The sequence below is a fragment of the Barbus barbus genome, assembly GCF_936440315.1.
Source record: "Barbus barbus genome assembly, chromosome: 24".
NCBI classification, from domain to species: Eukaryota; Metazoa; Chordata; class Actinopteri; order Cypriniformes; family Cyprinidae; genus Barbus; species Barbus barbus.
In genome coordinates, this window is record NC_136752.1 from 25,943,222 (window position 1) to 25,955,224 (window position 12,003).

A 12,003-nucleotide genomic window follows, 5' to 3' on the forward strand; every position below is an offset into this window, starting at 1 on the left:
TTTTCACACCCAAGCTCTCGGTCACGCTACAAGACAGGTAATGCAAGCCACACTGTCCATGATAAACGGAATATTTTCTGTTATATAATGAAAAATGAAAAATTATGAAACGATGTACTGTGTACACTAGGCTGCATCTCGCCATAGACTGCACAATAATTCAGGGATTCACTGCATTTTTTTTGTGAATTAATGGAAATGCATTTTGGCGGCAATCACATGGATGACATTTTAATTTCTACTTTGCATATAAATAAAACAAACTAAATCTCATTTGTAGGAACACCACTGATATTAATCTTCATAGGCATGATTATATATTTTTATAGTAAAGGGTATCCCTTTCAATTTCTCTTTTTCTACTGCTATGAAAACCACCTATAATAATCATGCCATGAGCCCCAGAGCTGATCAAGATAAAGAACAGGAAATCTATATACTCAAGTACATATTCAAACATATTCAAAGCACAAAATATATTTATAATTATTATTATTATTATTATTATTATTGACTAAAACAATAATGAGAAAAATATCTAAATGTATACCTATATAAAAAGTATGTAAAATGAATAATATTAATGCTGTTGCTGATGTTATGTAAAATTATAAAAAGACATACATATATATATGAATAAAGATTATATATATTAGTGCTGTCAGAGTTAATGCGTTAACGAAAATTCATTTTAACGGCACTAATTTTATTAACGTGCGATTAATGCAGCACGCATTTTCTGTTTGACCCGTGGCCTAGCCCGTAGTTGGAGAAATGGAGATGCACATTGTTGCCAATTTGGCGACTTTGCAGACCCCTTTAGCGACTCCCCCACCCCCCTTCAAAAAAGCGCCTAGCGACAAATATTTATGGTTTGCCCAAACCTTATTTAAACTTAGTTTCTGAGACTTGCTGACTTCTTGAGGTCTTGCTGTCCCAGCGCGCGCACACATCTTTCTCTCTCTGTGCGTCTGCACTGTTCAGCGAGCGGCGGAGAGGAGCAGCACTTTCAGTTAAACGCACATATTATGTTGCTTCTCTAATTTTACATGCAAGTATAGCCAAGATCACAGCACAGCTATTGTCTTTATTGTATGTGTATTTGATTTTTTTATTATTATTATCAGGCGACGGCTCGATTAGAGTATTAAAAAGTATTCATTTAAGGTACATTTAGAACAAATAAAAATGTGCGATTAAGTTGCGAATAATCACGAGTTAACTCATGACAATCATTCGATTAAGGCGAGACACTACAGGTGAATAGGGTAAAATTTTTAACTAGCAGATATCACCATGAAACTTTCCCAATTGATTACCTACATTAAGATGAGAAAAAAAATGTATTACAAAGTTTCTGTAATTTTATGTTTAAATATGCAAATTAGGCATTATCTAATTAAATATGCGCTAATTTGCATATATTTTAAAAAACGAAATCTCAGAATTGGATAAAGCCAGGTTCAAAATTCTTTTTTCATTGTGTTCACATATTACATGGGAAAAAAATTACAGAGGGATTTATGGATATCTACTTTTGTTATCCTGTAAATCAGAATATACTGTCAATAGCCTTAAAAAATGTATTTTCGCCATGTTTTTTGGAATAAAATGTTATATAAATCAGGTTAGGAATAATATATTTACAAATCCCTCTGTAATTGTCTTCATAATATAACTAGGTACAAGACTGGAACGTTTGGTGTATATAGGTGCTACTGAAGTGGAGATTTCGGACTTGGAGTATGAGAGAAAAGTCATTTTGAGAAAACGGGCTTTAAAGATTTATATTGTAAAAATCCACACATTTTTATATGAAAACATTGCTAACAAGCAAAACAACTGGCCAAGTAATTGTTTATAACAATGTAGACCATGAACAATGACAACTGAATAAAACAACATTGCCAAATAAGACCTTCAACTAACCACAGAGAACCACAAATACAGACACAAACTTATCATCAGAACTGCAACTCTAGTCATCCATGTCCATCGGAACACAAAGTTCACCCATGAGGGTTGAAAGCCTAGCTCTCCATGCCTGCACCATATGTAGGCCCCTCACCCCTCTCTTGCTGATGCCTTTTCAGCTTTTTAGCTGTGCTCAGAGTCTTTCTGCAATGTTTTACACTCTCAGACTGGATGGATTCGGCTTTTGTGATCCTCAGCATGTCGGTTTCCCTGATTGTGGTGACTGTAACGACAGTGCTTTCCAGCCAAAGCTTATCCATAATGGCAAGCATGGCAGAGGCCCCCTCATTAAAAGTGTGATGATCCCAATCCCATAGTGTGATGTGAACCCTCTTTTCTGCCAAGTGCCATCAAAAGACACACTGATATTTATCACCGCATCTGCATCCTCTCTCAGCAACTCTGCCACATCTGCATCAATATCTGCATAGGCCTGCCTGACCTGCTCCCTGGTCCTGTGAAGTGACTCAAGACCTCTCTCAATTTATGCCACTAAAATGAAATGTGTATTGTATCAATAACTGTTCATTTGTTTTGTTTTTATAGATACAGCACACAGAAATCTGTACTGTAAACGTAAAACTGACCACCGCAACACAACATAATGAATGAGATGGCACTTTATTCTATTCTTATAAATAAATAAATATTTCATCCATACAAAACAAATATTGTTACAGTAATGTTATAATATGTTAGAAGGTGGTAACAGCCACACGTATTGGGCTATTTCTGACATTAGAAATTCTAAACCTCCCATCGACAGCTTACGTTCAGATGCGCTTCCCGAGGCGGGCATTTCACTGGGTAATCCATCACTAATTTTCCTTTTCCCCCTTGCAAGTGACAACTGCTGTACTCTTTTCGATGATTGACGCGAAGTCATTTTCATTCATTCACTCAAAAGATCCCGCGGAAAGCTTAACCAAACAAGGAAGCGTCAACGCATACCATGTCATGTGACGATTCTGAACGAATCACGTTGTCAGAAATTGTCTTCAGCCAATGAGATTGCGCATTTAGAGTTAAATCCCCTCTTTTACTTTCACGATTGGTTGCTGATAAAAAGCAAATGACCATATTTGGATCCGACAGCATTGTAGAGAAGAGAGAGAGCTTTCCAGCAGTATACGTGATGACTGGGTACAGGCAGAGATCGCGGAGCAGCATGTTGATTTAGAACGCCAACTTTTGTTGAATTTATGAGAAATCTACAGACGCAAACAGACAAAGTGCAGTAAAATAAAGACCTAAATGTGTATTTCGGACTTTTTTTCACCACAAGTCTAAAAGAAGACATGTTATTGAAGACAAATATCCAAAAATCTCAAAATTGACCAATAAAAAAAAAACGATGTTTTTGCCTGCCGTGTCTCGCCTTAATCACGATTAAAAAAATAATGGATTGACAGCCCTATATCTTCAAGTTTATTATATAACAGTATTATTCTAACAATAGTGCAAAGTTAATATGCATTTAATGATAACACAAAAGAAAGAAAGAAAAAAAAACAGAGATGGTAAACCCGCTGCGCTTTGTCACAGCCAATACAGCATCATCTTTTCTAGATTTTTAAATTTCTAAAATGTAAGCTACTACAAAAAAAAATCTATTAATGCTTTAAAGACATTAAAGTATTTTTTAAATTTAAAAATGTTTGCTGCATTGTTAAACAAACGCTACTTGTATAAAATTGCATTTTGAGGAAAAAAACTTTATATTAAACTTTTAAATGTTTACAAGTATTATAAACACAGTTGTTAGTTTCTCTACACAAGAAATCCTCTAAATTTAAGGCTATAGCTATAAAAGACTATAAAAAATAAAATCCAAAAATGAAAATGATGCCTGCCTCTCTCACTCGGCACGAATCCATATGTTTCCATATTCCCGACTTATCTACTGAAATATTAGCCTATTTATTATAGGCTTTTACTTTTATCGACGTAAAACATCATCCTTCACATCGGCTATATTAGCACAGTGGTCACGCTGAACGCAACAGATCGGACAACAAAGCACTGTAACTTTTTATTCGTTCCGTAATGAACAGGCTGCAATGTGGCAAAAATGTGTGTCTTTGTGCGCGAAGAGCCAGCGCGATATGGCCATACCAACACTGGTTGGTTGTACAGATGCAAGACATAATTCAAAACTGCCAAGCTTTTGCAAAATAAATAAAACTACTTTCTGCCGTCTCGTTTTCCTATTTTTTTTCATTCGTTTTGTTAATCTGTCAAATATTTAGTGTATAGGCATATAGTAGTAGGAGTAGTAGAGTTGCAGGTGCGCAAGATCTGTTGAATCCATCTTGCACTATCCTCGGATTAACTCTAACGCCGGTGCCTAATGCGATTTACCAAGAGTTCACAGCTGAGTGCGGACGGGGATTTCACTCGTTGGATGCGTCAGCATCACATTTGTATAGTCTGTACTACTTGAATTCTTAATTGGTTGACAGCAAATTTCAAATATTAAATGGAACGATAAAATAACGTTATTAACTGGTTAATGGCCATTTCGAATTTTCGATTCTGTTCGGAACTATAAAAATTTATTTTGTTTCTGTTTCCGGTTCTGTTCCAGTCAAAATTTTGTACGTTTCCGGTTTTCGTTTTCGTTCCTTGAACCGGTTCAGAGCCCTGATAATAATAACCATCATCATCATCATTATTAATATTATTATTTAATAGAATAAAGCTGAATATATTTTTTGCAAATATAATAATTATCATTATTTTTTTTTTTCATTTACAGTACATATTAAAAAAAAATTCTATGGGTTTGCAAAGCCTACAGACCTTAAGAAATCAAAAGTTTTATGGTTTTTACTGCATTTCCATCAGGATTGAAGTCATTAATATGCTAATATACTCATGTACTACACTAATGGACTTTTCTGAACAAAAAAAACTAAAAAAGTTGATGATGCCCCAAACAATACTAACATCAACCAGCCCCTATATAATGCTAATTAATTTGAGTATAAATTACAACAGCAAACAATGTTTGATTGAAAGTGCACACATTTTAACAATTAACTCTTAAGTGGCCAGCAAAGTTGAACGGAGGACACCGAAAACCATCTTAACCACCACATGCTGCGATAAACCAGCAAACGACTTTAATCCCAAGTCAAGTCAACAGCTGACAGTCTTGAGTGGCAGTGTGTGGAACTTAAGCACAAATTCCAAATATTAGCCTGTATTCTGACAGGTTAAATATAGCGGGTGCTTGAGTGACGGGACGAAAGAGTGCGAAAGCAAGACAGATTGACTGGCAGAGTAAGAGGGCACCAGGGCCTTCGGAGATGTTACCTGTCAATGGGCAGCCCAAAAAAAGATCCTCCGCCTGTCTCGCTCTCAGGAGGCGCCGATGGGCCGAAGTTTGCCTCTTATTTAGACTGTTATGACAGGTTAGATCTTTATTTGATGTCTAGAAAATTTTCCAGTTCTCCCGCACATACGGTATGAGACTGAATTCATTCAGCAGATTTGAAGTGCCTGATTATGTTATTATGGAAATGCGAAAATGCCAAACGGCAGTCCATGTCTGGTTCAAATGTCATGATATGTCACAGCCGGTTGAAATGCCTCACTGTGAGCCACTTAAGTTAATAAGATTACATGCTGGCTGAATTAATGAACGACTGAGAGCACACAAACACGGCAAATCCGTTCTGAAGCACGCTTAAACACTCCGAAAACAAGCAGACTCGCTGAGCGTGCACTCGGCGTAACCCTTCCCCGCGGCTCCAGCTCAGGTTCATGGTGTGAAGGCACAAATCCAGGGATACTGTGTTCCACCGAGGCCGCGATCTTTCGCTCGGTCATCCATAAAACAGGAGATGAAGTGGCCGGCTTAGCCGATCAATGACAGCGCAGGTGACACAGTCTCTGAAGTTGCTGTGCGCTGTGACATTTGGAGAGGAAACGGGAACGTCCTCCTCGGAGCACCTCTGAGTCGAGCCATCCATCAGCGCTGTCCTCATCCTTCAGTGTGTACTCTCAATCTGATCCGTTACACACCTGCTCATAAAAACTACATGAACTCAACGTGGAACCTGCTTTCTTAAAGCAACAGTTCACCCCCCCCCCCCCCCCCCCCAAAAAAAAAACATTATTTTGCCATTATATTCACATCAGTGAAAATATTATATGAATATTTCAAAAAAATACAATACATTTATATACACCAATCTAAATTAATTATATATTTTAATTATATATATTTTTTTCAGATCATTAAAATCTAATATATAATTACAATAACAATTTAGATTTTTTTTTATATTTTATATTTATTTATATAAATGTTTTTACATTTTAATATATACATATTATATTTTGTTCTTTACAACAACATGCAATGAAAATGAAACTACACTGATGAAACTACACTACACTAATCAACAGAAATTTCACTTATCAAGATTAAAAAGAACGAAGCATTAATTAAACATTTATAGTGTCTTTTAATCATTGCAATGGTCATTTTTAAATTCCACGCACTGAATCACACCAACACGCTACACCGTGTCACCATCTGCGCGTAAATGCGACATTCCCCTGTAAAGAGGTTGGCACTTGGATGCTTGCCTGGAATCCTCTGTAGTTCCCTATCTGTTCAGATGGTGTTTATGCTAAAGCACAGTCCCTAATGGACCTTAAACAGTACGGGGAGCGTTCCTGAGCGACGGTCTGCGGTGAGCTCCATCTCACGCATTAGGCTCAATGGCTTGCGTGAGATGACATGTTATGACCCCTGCTGTGTGCGAGTCCCCGGGGGGTGATGCTAACACAACCGTGCCGGAGATGTCTTAATCACGCCGAGAGAGGGTGGGGATGTGGAGGTGTCAAAAAACAGCAGTTTTTAGGGATGCAAATGAATGCGAAAAATTAATAATTATGAGTTTGCAAGTACTACAAAAATTATGCACGCTCTTCTCAGCATCTTTAAAAGACGAGAGAGAAACTATTTCGTGATTATCAAAAATTTTCACACTTTCTTTCAGCAGGGAACTTAATCTTGCACATAACGAAAGCAACAAGTGGCCCAATGACATCAGCCTCCCAAGGAAGGTATTGAAATTTTGTATTAAAATGAGCTTCAAATTAGCAAACTGTTCCTGATATGAGTTTGAACACAACAGCAGTCAAATTTACAAGAAATTGCAGGACTCTGAAGAGCTCAGATGATTTTGGTGGTGTAATTTTCTCAATGTTAGCTTAACATTTCACTTAGCGCAGGCAGGGACACTCCAATTACGCAGCTCGGGGAGCACTTTAAGAAAACGCAGGGTGATCGGGGACCTGTGAGTAAAATGACCTGTTAAGAGTAATGATACTTGATTTTCATTTGCTTTTCAAAAATGCAGCAACCAACAATCAAGGCAATGCATCAGAGCAACCGCATTTTTACAACCTAATTCAGCAAAACAATCAAATAAAAAAAAGATCCTTTTCACTTTCCAGAACAAAACGGTCATTTTAAACAACACAAACACACAGTGTGTGCGCGCGCGCGCGCGCGCGTGTTAATTATTTTACTTACTATTTTATATTTTTCATATTTTTATACACAGTACATTAGCTAAAAGCATTTATGACATATTGAAGCATTTGTGTTATGTTTAAATTGACTTTTGTTCTGGAAAGTGAAAAGGATATATATTTGATTGTATTTTATATATTTGATTGAATATATAAAAGTGCATAGCTTGTGTGTGTACATTTATACATTTTTCAAATATTAATATAGACATCTAAAATATATCTCGTTTGTGTGTTTATGCATGTGTATATATAATTTTCATATATTAATAGCTATAAACATAAAATATAAATATCAAAAGCTGTATAGATTGTGTGTGTATATAAAATTTTCAAATATTAATATAGATATAAATATATCTAATATATATAAAATATATAATGTTTGTGTGTTTCTTCATGTATATGTGCATACATACAGTATATCATTTTCAAATATAAGATACATTTATATATATATATGTTAAAAATGCATAGATTGAATATACATATATATATATATACATACATATACACATATATATATATATATATATATATATATATATATATATATATATATATATATATATATATATATATGTATGCATGCGCGTGTGTGTGTGTGTGTGTGTATGATTAATTCATTTTCATGCATACATGCACACATAGATACACACAGATATACATATACATATATACACATATACATATACATATATATACATATACACACACACACAGTGCCCTCCATAAGTATTGGAACAGTAAAGACAAAATTGCTCTGTTGGCTGTGGAGTCAAGACATTTGCAAATATGATTAAAAGATGAATATGAGACAAAACTACAGAATGTCACATTTTATTATTAGCCGTTTCAACACATACATGTTTTACCAGCTAAGAAGTTCAGCACTTTTAGAGTTCATCCCACTCATTGATGTGAGCATAAGTATTGGGACAGTTGAACATAAGGCAGATATAAAAGATTAAAAGCTATTATTTAGTTGCAGATCCCTTGCACACAATCACAGCAGTGAGTCTGTGACCCATAGACATCACCAGACTCTTGGTCTCATCCTTTGAAATACTTTTCCCAGCCTTTAATGCAGCCAATCCCAACTGTTGCTTGTTTTGGGGAGTTTCTGCCTTTACTCTCCTCTTCAGCTGGTGAAATTCATGTTCAATCTGATTTAAATCTGGAGATTGACTTGGGCAATCTAATACTTTCCATTTCTTTGCCCTTATAAATTCCTTGACTGAACTGGCAGGGTGTTTTGGGTCATTGTCCTGATGCAATATGAAGCACTTCCCAATGAATCTGGTGGCATTTTCTTGAATATTGGTAGGCAAGATGGTTTTGTACTCTTCCTAATTCATTCTGCTACAGTCATCATACATTAAGTCATCAGTAAAGTTGAGAGGGCCTGTTCCAGAGACAGCCATGCATGCCCATGCCATGACACCACCTCCACCATGCTTTACAGATGAGGCTGTATGCTTGGGATCATTGCAGTTCCCTTTTTTCTCCACATTTTTGCTTTCCCATCACTTAGATAAAGGTTCATCTTTGTCTCATCGGTCCATAAACACAGTTCCAAAACTCTTCTGGCTCACCTTTGTGCTTTTTTGCAAACTCTAATCTTGCCTTTCTATTTTTGGTGCTGGTCAGAGGTTTGCATCTTGCTGTGTAGCATCTGTAATTCTGTCTCAAAGTCTCCTGAGGACAGTAGATTGTCAGAGCATCACCCCAGCTTTCTGGAAGTTGTTGGTGATTTTACAGACACGTCTTTTAGGGTTCATTTTCACAGCTTTTATGATTTGTCTGTCATCAACTACTATTGTTTTCTCAGCCGATCAGGTAGTTGTTGGTGTCGCTGGTGGTTTCCAAACTCTTGATTTATCCATGCCCTTTGTTTTTGCTATAGCTCTAATTGACTTCCTCTTTTCTTTTAGCATCCAAATTGCTTGCTTTTCTCTCAAAGTCAGCTCACTCATCTTCATCCTGGTTTGTGTGTGTCATCATCAAATGCAAGATTCAGAATGCAGAAGTAATGGATATAACTGATACGACATTCCCTGCTTTTAATATCTGAAGAATTAATGCAACAGGAAACAGCTGATCACTGAAAGACCTGAGAGGCAACTGCTCCAATACTTATGCTCACATCAGATAGAGGGATGAACTCTAAACGTGCTGAACTTCTCAGCTGGTAAAACATCTGTGTTGAATCACCAAATAATAAAATGTGACATTCTGTAGTTTTGTCTCATATTCATCTTTTAATCATATTTGTAAATGTCTTGACTGCACAGCCAACAGAGCAATTTTGTCTTTACTGTGTGTGTGTATATATATATATATATATATATATATATATATATATATATATATATATATATATATATATATATATATATATGTGTATGTATTTTCGTATCCATCTCTCTATATATATATATATAAAATAGTTTTGTCTGTCTATATCTATCCATCCATCCATCCATCTATCTATCCTTGACATATTTGTCAAGGATAGATAAAGCAGGCTGACTTCTCAACTATGTTACCTTCACGTGCAAATATCTTTATATTCTTTATATTCAAGAACCCAAATCCAAATCAAATCTGTAGGATTGAAAAGATTATAATTGGCAGGACTATATAAGGACTATATAATAAGACAGGAAGGTGGAGGGCAATTTAGTTTTGCAGTTTTGATGTTATCTCAGACCTTTGCTAATTGAAATGCACACAGTCTATTTGAATATGCAGCAGATGTCCCTATGCATCAATAAGTGATTTAAAGGAGTAGTTTGCTTAAAAAAATAGAAGTATTTCTTCATCCACCTTAAAAGCTCTGTGCTTTTCTTTCTTCCTTGGGACACAAAAGGATAAAAATTTGTGTTGTTCTTTTTCATTCAAAGGAAGTAAAGGGTGAACAGAGGCTCCAAAGCTACTAAGAGCAATAAGTTAAATTTCCAGTCAAATTTCAGTCTGCTCCTTTCACAGTTATCATATACTGTAGCTTCAGAGGACTTGGAATAGAGTGTATCAGACTTATTATGGTACCTTTATGATGCATTTTTAAGCTTCTAAAAGAGCATCTCATTTTGGGTTCCACAGAAGCACACGAATAATTAAACTTTTTCAAACAAACACTGAATACAAAATACACACCGTTACAAAATCTACAATCCTGAGAAACTTTGCCACAGATTCCTGCTGATTCCGCTTCTAATTAGAGATTAAGACAAAATCTCGACCGGCGGTGGGCAGGTTTAATCTTCAAACACACAAGACACTGACCACAAACAAAAAAACCTGTGTGCCGCTTCACTTGAGCCGGGTCAGAGCCGGTCACTGCGTACCAATGATCAAAAAGCTCCACATCCCATTAGCCAGAACTCACAGTGGGGTAACCCAATTAAATCAATTCCATTTAATCAGAGCGGGACGCATGAGTTGAGGGGGTGTGTCTTTCCTGACAGTCGAGCCGCATGTAATCCCTCCGCTTAATCACCAGAGCTGCGTCCACAGAGAAACACTAATTGGAATGTGATGGAATTCCACTGATGACAATCGAAAAGTGTTGCAAATCTGTCTGAAATGTGCACAAGGTCTCGCAAGGGTCAAGTGACCGGATTAGATTTGTGCTAGAAATTAAAAGTATACAAAAAAAAAATAAAAGTTTATTTAGTGGGGCTGTCAATGAAAAAAGTCCAACTTTAAAAGGAAAAACACATGTATTTAAATGTGTGTGTGTGTGTGTATGCATGTATGCATGCAAGTATGTATATATATATATATATATATAATTATACACACACACACATATATGTACACACATATACATATACACATATAATATAATTTTCCTTTTTTTTCTATTAAAAATACATAATGTAAATTAACAGCCCCGATAATTAAATAAGTATTTTCTACATACAGCTGAAATCATCCACATTTACTTTCCCCTAAGACGCTCACATTCATGTGTAACAAAGGGGGGGGGGGGGTGCTTGAGACAAGTTCTGTTAATACAAAAGGGAAAAAAACACACCCTAGCTGTACACAGTCTGCAATAAATGAGTTAACTGATGTTTCTTTTTGACAGGCACAAGGGTGTAAAGATATAAAACGGGATCTTTTGAAATATTGCGGTACCTTGGGTCTGTGCTGGATGATGATGCTCATCACAGACTAATGAGATCTTTGGAGTATACTCAGGTGCGCCTGCAAAGACAAAGAGAAAACCATCAGTAAACACACACAGAGAGAGCAAGAGAGAGAGTAATTAGTGTGTTAATTAGTACCAATTGTAACTGCTGTGAGAGAGCATTAAACAAAACCAATAAATATTTAAGACCACAATTTAATGTCTCATGCTAATGTTTTTTTTTTTTTAATTAATACCTTAATTCAGCAAGTGATCAAAAGTGACCGTATAGATGTGTATGAAGTTACAAAACATTTATATTTCAAACAAATGCTGTT

The 12,003-nt window shown here is 35.9% G+C and overlaps 1 protein-coding gene across 1 annotated transcript in view; it reads right to left on the bottom strand.

Annotated features, from left to right (window-relative positions):
• LOC306844292 (kelch-like protein 29) overlaps positions 1–11,742 on the bottom strand; it is a 225,573-nt gene extending 213,831 nt beyond the window's left edge. Inside the window, exon 1 of the mRNA XM_079376299.1 lies at positions 11,674–11,742. The gene's annotated coding sequence lies outside the window, so the exon portion shown is untranslated. The remainder of the gene's footprint in view (positions 1–11,673) is intronic.
• Positions 11,743–12,003: the final 261 nt, after the last annotated feature.